This window comes from Hoplias malabaricus, chromosome X2 (assembly GCF_029633855.1).
Source record: "Hoplias malabaricus isolate fHopMal1 chromosome X2, fHopMal1.hap1, whole genome shotgun sequence".
Taxonomy (NCBI): domain Eukaryota; kingdom Metazoa; phylum Chordata; class Actinopteri; order Characiformes; family Erythrinidae; genus Hoplias; species Hoplias malabaricus.
The window spans coordinates 16,402,518-16,413,967 of NC_089819.1; the positions used below are offsets into that span (position 1 = coordinate 16,402,518).

Sequence of the window (11,450 nt, forward strand, 5' to 3'; positions counted from 1 at the left end):
TCCACTGGGGAGCACCCTCTTCTATAAGCGAGAATGACCGATGTTGTTGTTTGTGTTGTCTTTACCTTTTAAAAAAGCAGGTACAACACAGGGGAGTCTAAAGGCTAGAAGGGGCTTTAAGGCAAAGGGAGACAGAGGAGGAAAAATCCAGGAGGAGAGAGAAAGAGAGGGAGAAAAAGAGAGAGGGGGAATCACAGTGGGGGTGGGCATTGAAAACAGCCATCTCTTTTTCCACCCACCATCACCTCACCATGTGGTGTTGCATTGTTCATGTGGCAGCACATTCACGCACATTGTTCCAATATTCAGACGCTCCGGTGCAGGGGAGCATTCCCATGGCTTCTCCAGCAAGCCCGCTGAAAAGGGCAGGTGTCATCACCCTCAAAATGAAGGCTGCAGTCCCCCCACTCGTCGGCGGGGATGGCTAGAAGCTCCGCACTGCTTGCATACAAAGGTTAAGCCCCACCGACCCAACATAAAAAAAAAAAAAAAAAAAAAAAAGCCGGTAATACATTCCACATTGTGGCCAACCAATAAGAAAATCATATCTACACACATGATCGGGTCATGTGATCCTGCACTAGGAAGCACCCTGGTCCTTTGAGAGCTGTACACAATAATGCCCTCGATAAACCATGTGATATTAGACAAAGGAAGACCCCAGATATTAGGGGGAAAAAAGAAGATACAGCAAGATATAGATGAATGAGGTCATTTTATTTGGTCACTCAATACATTCAGATACATCATCAATAAATTCCACCTTTAAATTACACACACAAATATATAAGAAAAAGATTTACATTATTTACAGTTCTCATTCAGTGTCTTTGCTCTGGATGTATCTCTAGTGGTTGGTGTTCACCTGTGGCGCCCACTTGCTCCCAGAAACCCCAGACGTGCCCAAACCCGAGGAGGAGGGGGGGGGGTTAACCTATAAATAAGTAATGCAGAAACCAGGGGGACAGACTGTACCATTACTTGCCTTGTCATCATAATAGAGGGTGCCACTTACCTTTAACCATGCTCTGATAGATGAAGAGCAATAGCTTTTGTTCGTGCTGGCTTAGGGGAGCTGAGCACAGCTGAGGAAGGAAGAGCTAAAGACACCAAAGGGATCAAATAGCATCAGAATCTGCTCAATCTCACTGCTGGAGCAGACATGACATTAACATCAGATGATAACAATGAACATCCAGTAAGCCAATTATCATTTAGTAATGGTGCTAAGAGATATTTCCAGACACATACTGTGCATTCACAATTACAGTATAAAAAAAAAAGAAATAAATGGCAGAAATCGCTTAATTAGTCTTTCTTTATTTTTCTTTTTTCCCTTCTTTGACTCGTGCTAAAGCGTTCCTTTTGATTCCACTATCTTCTTCATTTCTTTCCTATATTTTTGGTCTTCTTTACTTCATATTTTGTTTGTTTCCCTCAGTGCTTTCATTTTTGTTTTCTATCTTCAAAAAAAATGTTTATCTAGTGAATGTTATATTTACTGCAGGAAATTCTCAGCTTCATTGCAGGAGATGCCATGTTATTCCTAAACTCAGGTGATCACTAGCTTAAGATATAGTTCTCCTACAGGATGTACAATTACCAAAACAAGAAAAATATAAGGAGACTTAATACAGCACATCCGAAACTGACCAAATGTGGTGTGCCACCACTGGTAATGCTTGGGCCTCTATCATTCTGAAGGATTGTTTTTTCATAGGGCAAAGAATTTGTTGTCCTGCTTTTTTTTTAATGTTTTGGATGAGGATATGATGGATCTAGCCTTGAGGAATGTGTGTGTTTAGGAATGATGGCTACATTCTTTTCCCCCAGAGACTGATAGAGCTGATAGAGAGAGGGGACAGAGGACACTCGGTGCAGAGTGGGAGAGACGGACAGAGCATAAACAGAGATGTAGGCACAGGGTTTCCTGTGTTTGATTTTTTTTCCATGTGTGTGCTAGGAAGCGAGTTAGCACTTATGCAGACACATAAAATGGAAATGTATCATGACTACATGGGTGCATTAACATTGTCAAAGCACTTACTGCTCCAGGGCTGATGACCTCATCTTATACTGCAAGATCAATGTCCTAGAGGGCAGACAGATATAAAACATACTTTTTAGGGCCAGAGAAATATTTAATTTAGCTCTATGCACATGCTTTAGAAATGCCAGAAACATTTCTGGGTTTTTAAAAAGATAAAGAACCGTGTATAGAACCTTCATACCTCAAACTCTAACCCTAAGCCTAACTCTGATTCCTTAAAGAACCAAAATAGTTATTTTATGGCACTGCTCCATAGAAAATATTTATATTGAAGAAGGCATTGTTATCAAACAGCAACTATCAGAACGGTTATTAAACCACGAGACCGCAGCGTTCCGGAGAGCCGTTAAAACAAGGCAGAATGGAACAGAATGTATGGGTGGACACACATGCTTTAGTGGCCAAATTGCATCATCTGGTTGTCAGATGAGAAGAAATGACGGAGCGTTGTGCCAGTGTCCAAAAGACCACACTTAGTCAGGCGCTTTGTCAAAAAATGACATTTCAGCATGACAGTAATGATGAGAGACCATTTTACTCAGTGACAAGATGGACAGAGAAGGAAAACTGACATTCTAAACTGCCCCTCTCAATCCGCAAGCATTCAGTGTTAAGCCCACAGCAGGAGTATCAACACTGAACTCTCCGTGGGACCTGTGACACAACCTTTTTATAAGACTTTATGATTTCGGTTTTGTTTTTATCCCAGCCGTCACTTCAGTGGTGAGCTGTGGAGTATAAATGGAATATATATATATACTGAACATAATCAAAAACCGTGTGGCGATCATATCAGTATTTACTAAATGTGATCTTAGGCTTGAAAATATATACATTTTTAAGGGTTCTCTTCATAAACAATAAATAATTTGCTGCTGCAGCTCTCAGTTTGTTCTTAAATAAACAGGCAGTTATTCCAAACATTGTGTCGCTACTACAATGGGATTACGTATTAATAACTGACATTATGATGATATTATGTTGCTGAGTGAGAGCATGTGTGTATAGACATACCTGCAGCTGCTCAAGTGTCACTGCAAGCCAAACCTGTCAGGAAGAAAACAACTCATTAACCCAATGTATGTAACTGGTTATACACAAGCGCACGCTGAAAAACAACCACATTGAAAAGCTGTAATTAATTCAAATATGTCAAAACTCATGGGTCCAGGTGCTGACTCATGGAAAGCTGGATCTGAAATGGCAGCAGTAGTGAGGATAAGGACTGTACGATGAGAGCTGACTATGAAGAGGGAGCCAGAGAACGGTTGACAAATAGCTAATGTTTACTTTGAGATGACTGTCAGAAAACTGCTGTTTTTCAGTCAGAACACCGTGCCTCACTGACGGACGTGTTACAGCAAAAAGTACTTGACTTGAACGTACAGATCTAGGAAAGCTTTCTATCGGCTTGGACCTTGTAGGTTTTTTTATCATTTTAACAGTCCTTCATACTCGACGAGATTAAAATGACACATCTTTAAACCCTTGAAACTGAACGATTCTGTTAAAGAAGTGTTAGAGGTTGTTTCATTGTATCATTCAAAAGAAGACTTTCTGTGCGACCTTAATTTTTAATAATGTAGGTGATGCATTATTGACATAATGTTGTAATGCCATTGTGGACATAAAGCTTAGAATTGAAATGTAAAAAGTCCCAAGCTCTAAAACAACATAAATGATGATCTTTCTCCAATCTCTCAGCAGGTATTCACTCAGAAAATAAAGGACAGGACTGGACCCTTTTGTTTGCTGAGGTGGTACTGTCCAGACCCTTTTTAGAATCTTTACAAAAGAACCACTACTGTACAAAACTGTTAATGCTTTTAATAAGCAGTGGAACTAAGTAAAGAAATTGTTCATCGTGGTTATGAAGGGGTATGTTCTCAGAATAAAGTCATTTGAATGTGACAACCTTCTCCATTTCTAGATCCTTTACTAAGGAAAGATTCTATTGCCGTTATATTTTTTTAGTTTCCAATGATTCACTACACACTGCCTGGGTATTATTTGATTTTATTTTTATTTGTTTAAATGAAACAAATGCCACGTCCACATAGTGGATTTTACAAGGTGCACATTTGGACCTTGAGGCTGTTGCTTGTCTGAGGGTAAATTAACAAGGTATGTGCCCTGATGAACAAAACAACACACATACTCAGTGTGTTCAGTACCTGTTTTCTGAGGCTAGATATCATCTGTGATCACACAATGTAGGCTGCCCTCTACAAACCCCAAAAACAAACACCAGATTAATTTATAGACCTACAAACTTCAGAGAATGTTCACGAAATACACGCTAGTGGAAAGGGAAAGACTTTTTGTACTCACTGAACCCATTTAACTGCTTCTGAATGCAGTAAACACACACACACACACACACACACGCACACACAGAGTCCAAAGCCCCAACTTTAGTTAATATTTCTCAGTTGCCAGTGTGGCTAATAATTCAGATCAATTCAAAATTCTCATTACAAAATATACACAAGGGTAACGCATCAGGAAACACATTTGTGCGAGTGTGAAGTGTGTGACAATAATGTAGTATCACAGTTTTAGGGGAAAGACGAAGCTGGGTTATCCTTACAGTGCAAAATTAGTTTGAGCAGATTCTGATGTGCAAAAATATGCAGAATCGCTGTTTAAGAAGTTTGCAGAGTTTTCTTTACACTGAGAACGTGTGTGTGAGTGTGTCCCTGCATCATGAAATGTGTAAAGTTGTAGGTCATTCTTATGCAGTAGTAAAATGATGCAGTGTTCCTCGATAGGTGTTCCTTTTTACACTTTTTTTTTACTTTCCTTAATTCTGAAACCAGATACTAAGTGTGTGTGATACATGTGTGTGTGTGTGTGGTCTGCTTGAAAATAATGCAGACACATTATTGCATAATTTGCAAAATAAAAAATGTTTGCAAATTAAAAAATGTAAATACCATGGTTATTGTCATACAATTGATTTTTTGAATAAGGTGTGAGCTGATAAATGTTTATTACACATGAACAGTGTCACATTTATAACAATGCATTAATACAAAACAAATGAAACCCTTTATGTATTGTGTGTGTGTTTATTTAGTTATAAGTCAATTCTCCAAAGATTCAAATCAAATTCACTTCATTAAATGTTCTGTCTCATTGGGTATTGATTTATCCCAGGATTCTTTTGTCTCCACTTTTATGAAGATGTAAATTCTTGAAACTCTTCTTTAGTCCATTTTTCGGCTCTTATCTCCATTTCCGCACTGTTTCTTTCAACCGTTTTAAACGACTGCCTCCGTTATAACGGTTTATACCTATGTAATAACTGTTTGTCTGTTCATGCTCGGACATATAACGCAGCAGTGACACGCGGAGAAAATAAAGGTAGAGAGAAAGTGCGCAGCTGTTTAAAGGAGGTGAAGTGTGAGAGCTCGCCTGGTCTTTGGTTTGATCAGACGGAGAAGTGAAGAAAATCCGAGGGCATTTCCCGCAGCTTTCCACTGTCCGCTGTGCTCCAAACTGCTAACAACACTTACACCAACAGATCGTGCTGTTTAATGTGGACTCAGTGGAAAGGAAGCGTTCGCGTGTAAAGACTCTCAGTGAATAAGAGTTGAGCACTTAAACAAATCTCCACTGTTTTCAGTCAAGGCTAGTTTTACGTTTATGGCGCATGTGTGAAGAGTTAATTTTGGCCTGTTTTTATTTTAGCTGATGTTTCTGAACAGTCCTTAAGGGTATTTTTTAGTAACTAAGACACGTCTGGTAACCCTTTGTAAAGTTGTATTAAAAACATTCCACGAACGTTCCATACAACGGAGAAATGTTTGTTTATTTTGTCCAGAAGCTGGTTATGAAAAGTAATATTTTGAGCTCTGTCTGATTATGTCTGAAGCCCCGGACTGTGCTGACCTGTGTCCTTTAGGCTTCCAAATGTGAACGTTTCTCACTACTCAAGGCACTGGCCAGCCCTGTAATACTGCGCATGCGCGCACGATCGTCCGCGTCGCGGCTTCGCCTCCTTTTGCAGAGGTGTAAGATGGCCTAATTGCTGTGGGTCCGGGCTTGTTTTAACTACTGTCGAATTTATGGTGTTGCTCTCAGAGACCGTCCAACGCAATTAGCACATATGCTCTAAATAGATGATGGTTTGTGAGCAATAAAGCCATTACCTCCGGCATAAATTGACAGTCCCTCTCACTAACGCTCCTACCGCGGGCTAATTGGAAAAACCATTCCACCTCCATTTGTCCACGCGCGTGCTCTGCTCAATTCATGCGCGAGATACGACGAAACACGGTGTATTTAGCGTCAGGTTTAGGTGCCGTTGATTGGGTGCTGGGTTTTATAGATTTTTAACGTGTTTTGTTTTTGTACGTCTCTAACAGTTTCCGGGGGGGGGGTGACCACAGTGAAGGGGACAGTGGGAGCAGTAATATTTTATTGTCTGACTTTAAAACAAACATTGTGTATTTAAAAATAGTAATGTTCCTGTTTTTCGCTAATAAAATATTATTTAGATTTTTCTGTCCATTTACAGCCTCCGAGTCCTTCAGTACCCTCATGACAACAAACATAAACGACTTCGGATTTTAACCTGTGAAAACACACAGCTTCATTTCGCATAAGGAGGCATTCATGGGTATTTTCTGTAATTGCTGAAATTAGTAGTGTTCTTCCAATAATAATAATATTTTATTTTTCATTTTGTTTTATTGTTGATGTTGTTTTGTTTAGTTATTTCTTTTTTATTCTACATTTCTAAATATCTTCAGTCCACGCCGGCTGTGTCTGTGTTAAAGAGCCGTGGTAAGTGCGGTAGTTTAAGATATTTTGCCCATCTCTCAGGACTACGCTTTCCATTAAGAGCGATTAGATGATGGCCATTGAAAGTTGCTGATCCATAGAGAAAATGGCAGCGGATAAAAGGCGATTTCGAGTGACCTTCTCGTCCCTTTCACACCAATCTGAGCCCCCCAAATAGTTAGGGATCAGGTCGGACAAAAGCCCCCTCCTTTTCCCTTTCAGGCCGAACCTACTCAAAGCGAAGGGGCCTGCAACCAAAAAAAAAAAAAAAAAAAAAAACTCCACCGCATTAGAGTGGGGCACAACGTGGGTTTCAGAGGGTAAAAGCACGCAGAGGCTGAGGCAAATAACCGAGCTCAACTTTAATTTACAGCACACTAACAGCACCATGTCTGCTGTGCTTTCACTGGAGGAGTCGTGATTTTAAAGATTGGATTTTAGCTGCAGCTGCAGATTTTATTTTGTTTGTTGTTGTAGCTACATTGGATTTTTCTGTGAAGACTTCATATTTCGAGCTGTAGCTGTAGGTTATATTTTCTATGTTTAGTTGTAAATTTGATGTTTTGAGGTGTAGTTGTTGACAATATTTTTGTAGCTGTTGTGTATCGTAACTGCATCTGATTTCCAACTCTGAAAAGTTGATTAAAATGGCTATTGCATATTATTCAATAATTTTAATAGACAGGGAAATGTACTTACTTCAGATACTTTTTAACATATATATATATATGTGTGTGTGTGTGTGTGTGTGTGTGTGTGTTTATGTATACAGTAGACCACACAGGCTTTTCCCAATACCGATGCTGCTATTAGCAATAATTAAGCTCTATTATTGTCTAGCATTCGCTCATTGCAGGCCCGGTGTGAAGCACTGATGTAAAACACTGTTCAAGCATGTAGTTTACATAAATCAATCCTATACGAAGGCGCTAGGAGGCAATTTTCAATCACTATCTTCTTGTCAGGGTTAGAAAAACAAGTAAAAGTATGTGACTCAAATGCAAAATGCAGTTGTTATTATCTGCTGTGGAAAGACGAGGCGTTTCTGATCTTGGGGTAGAAACAGAACGTGCTTTTTCGCCCTGAAACAAAGGCACGTTATGTACTTTCTGGAACCCAAATAGATGGATTTATTTTATTGTTTATTTTAAAAGGCCTTCGATGTTTCATGGGAAACGATCAGTCGACGCTCGCCGGTTTTAAAAGTCCTCGATCAGAAGATGTGCTTGTTGTGCTCTTAAAGTGCTCTAACTCCCCAACTCTGCTGCTTTAACTGTCCAACTCTAGCGTCTTAACCGTCTCTGAATCCGAGTTCAGTGTTTAACTGTCCGCCCCGCGCGCCTGAGCTCTGCTGCTCGCCTGGTAGGAGGTCCTCCATTCGTGGCATTTTATTACTTTAACAGTTCTGCCTAAAGACAGAGTGCATTAGATTACATGTAAAAGGAAGAATGTGGCTTTGGAAAAGCTGCAAGAGATTTACAGCATAACAAAGATCCTTATAAATCATTTGATCTATTATATGTTTGATTATGGACTTCTTTCAAGTTTGAGATACAGCAAGGATCTAATAATCTTTTGTGTGTGTGTGTGTGTGTGTGTGTGTGTGTTATATATATATATATATATATATATATATATATATATATATATATATATATATATATATATATATGCTTGCTGTGTCTCAAACTTGAAAGAGCTTCATAATCAATCTCATAAATATATATATATATATATATATATATATATATATATATATATATATATATATATATATATATATATATGCCACAATTACATATTTTGTTAATTCTATTTAACAACTATTACTTTTTAGCGTGTTATTACTGCGTTATTACAGTTAACCAAGGGTTTATGAGCACCTGCCAAAAGTTCTCCTGTTTTCCGAGGTTCAAAACCAACCGTATAAGGAATGCTAATATGACAGCATCCCTTTGACTTCAAACACATCCGTTTCACGTGAATAAAATCCATCACATGAGCCCTGTTCCCAAAACTAGTCTAACCACAACCTCTTACCCAAAGTAAACACAGTGCAGAGCCATTGTGCTGATTTCAGATGTTTCAGAGCGCACGGTTTTACGGCTCAATACGGAGCAGCGTTTCCAGTGTGTTACACTGAGCACATTCTGAATGTTAACACACTGGCGGAGATCTATTATCAGTGTAAAAGCTGCCAGTGTGGAAGGGCAGAGCTGTGGCCGCTGGGGACGGGTTTTAAGGAGGCCAACGTGCCGTGTGTTTTTAATAAATGATCCCCTCACTGCTCGCGCTCAGCCGTTCCCGCGAGTGAACAACTCGATCGCAGAACTGTTGCTTTAATGCGTTGACATTATCGCTCAGACAAACAGAGTTTTATCGATCTGTGCTGTAGGTGATCCGACAAGGCACGCGCACGGACCGGGCGAGGGTCCAGTCGCGAGGAAAAGCTCTGTTTAGCGTTCAAACGCGCTGAGCAACTCACTCGAAGTTAGGCGACGGATGGAAACAGGTTCCTACAACGATCAATGAACGCGCGAGATGTGACTGTATGAGCTCGAGCGGTATGATTTCTTGGTTCTGTGGTTGGTTTGTTGTTTCAAAGACGACCGAATCTCAGCAAATGGAGTTTGGCGGTTATGTGATGTAAGAAAGATGGAGTTTACTTGCCTTTCAGACAGCAGCCAGATTGAGGAACATCGCTGGTGTCCTAGTGTCCACTTTGCCCCTTCACACTCTCTCTCTCTCTCTCTCTTTCTCTCTCTCTCTCTCTCTCTCTCTCACACACACACACACACACACACTTTCTCTCTCACTCTCTCACTCACTCACTCTCACTTTCTCAGTGTCCACTTTCCCCTTCTCTCCCTCTCCCTCTCTCTCGGTTTCCCACTGTCCAATTTTTCCCCCCTCGCTGTTTTGCTCGCTTTTGCCTTGTGCTCCCATTCGCCGTCCCTCTCCCTTTCTCCCCTCTCTCCCTCTCTCTCTCTCGCGCGCGCGCTCTCTCTCTCTTTCTCTCCCTCTCTCTCTCTCTCTCTGTCTGTCTCCCTCAGCCCGGTGGAGGAAAATCTTGATGATACACTTACAGAAGTTTCTCTTTGTCTCCTTTAATCGTATTCGTTTCACTTCTTTTTTTCGCTCGCGGAGCAGAGAGAGCCGAGCTTAGGGGAGAGGAGCACACCTCCAGTGTCCGAGCAGCTGCTGGTCAGCGCGTCCAGCTCCCATTCAGCTTTCACTCCTCACCTCCGCGCTTTACGCGTCTGTGCGAGTGCCTTCCAGACTCCTCTCCGCCTAACGGGCTCTGACCGCGTCATGCGGACCACCGCTGCTCCCCACTGTCTGAGTGTTTATTATTTATTATTTCACGCTCTCTTCATTTCCAGCTCGGAGACATGTTCTTGTTTACGCACAAACGTCATCAGAGCACATGGACATCCACAAGCACCAGTAATAATAATAATAATAATAATAATAATAATAATAATAATAATAATAATAATAATAATAATAATAATAATAATAATAATAAGTCAACAGTAATCACGAAAGTGGGTATATTGTAAATTCATAAATTATTTTGTTTTTATAGACTTCCAAAGACATGACAACAATAAATGATTCCCTTGCCTGTAATTGTCTACTGTACGCTAGATGGCAGCCCCATCCAGACATTATAAGCCGGTAAAGCGCAGGCTTCGCTATTCACGCGCATAAAACCAGCCGCTCGTCCGTTACAACCGGCAACTTCCGCCGTTACCGAATCCCCGCGACCACAGGGGCGAAGCCCCGCGCGACCTTAGCGCGTCAGAACGCCACGTTCGTTCTCGTTTGTCTAACGTGTCCGTCGCTTTGTTTCTTTACATGAGCGAGGGCTGCCTGCTTGCGCCTTTATAGCAGTCTCCTCTCGCGCATCCTCTCGCTCGTGCTCTGCCCGGGCTTTCTAAGAGCAAGGCTTTTCTAGAACCGCGCGCACTAGCTCGTTTACAACGGTCAGAGCACTTTGGGGGGGTGGCAGCGTATCACGGCGGTCGACAGCGGATCAGTCTGCGGGCTCTAAGACCCACAAGCTTCGGGGAGAGGAACAAAAGCGTTTGCCCCTCGGAAACTTTCAGGGTCCTACTCGTTAGTTTTTCACTGCTGCTGCTGGTAGTGTTGTTGTTGTTGTTGTTATTGTTTTGGTCGAACCCCTGGTTCTAACCCGGGGAGGGGGTCTTCCTCTTCTTGTCTTTTTTTTTTTTAGCTATTTTTCAGCCACAATACATTCTAACACCGTCTAATCAGGTTTCCGAGTAAATACCAACGCGGTGGAGAGAGCGGTGTAAATCTTGCATGTCAGAAACACCCCCCCACCACCCCATCACCACCACCACCACCACCTCCATCTAACCTCCCCCCATCACCCCCTCCCTCCATCCCTCCCTCTTCAGTCGTAGGTAGCAAGGAACGAGGACTCTAACCAATGGAGTGAAGGAGGCTTGGCTAACCTTAGCCTCCTATTTTCTGCCCCCCTCCCCTTCCCTCTCGCCCCCCACCCGTCCACCCCCTCCGCGCAGGGTTCTGACCAGTCAGTCGCCTTTGATTATCAGTCGCCAGCAGCCCCTCTCTTGGCTCC

General features: G+C 41.6%; 1 long non-coding RNA gene across 3 annotated transcripts; it reads right to left on the minus strand.

Moving 5' to 3' along the window:
• Nucleotides 1-713: 713 nt before the first annotated feature.
• On the minus strand, nt 714-10,272 carry LOC136677336 (uncharacterized). 3 transcript variants are annotated; one of them, XR_010796354.1, is made up of 4 exons: nt 9,509-9,652; nt 3,065-3,097; nt 2,048-2,092; nt 714-1,100 (listed from the first exon to the last, which is right to left on the minus strand). It is a non-coding gene; the product is annotated as an uncharacterized lncRNA (long non-coding RNA). The 3 variants fall into 3 exon arrangements; XR_010796355.1 differs by lacking the exon at nt 9,509-9,652 and adding an exon at nt 9,925-10,272 and having other exon boundaries at nt 714-2,092; XR_010796353.1 differs by having other exon boundaries at nt 714-2,092.
• Nucleotides 10,273-11,450: the final 1,178 nt, after the last annotated feature.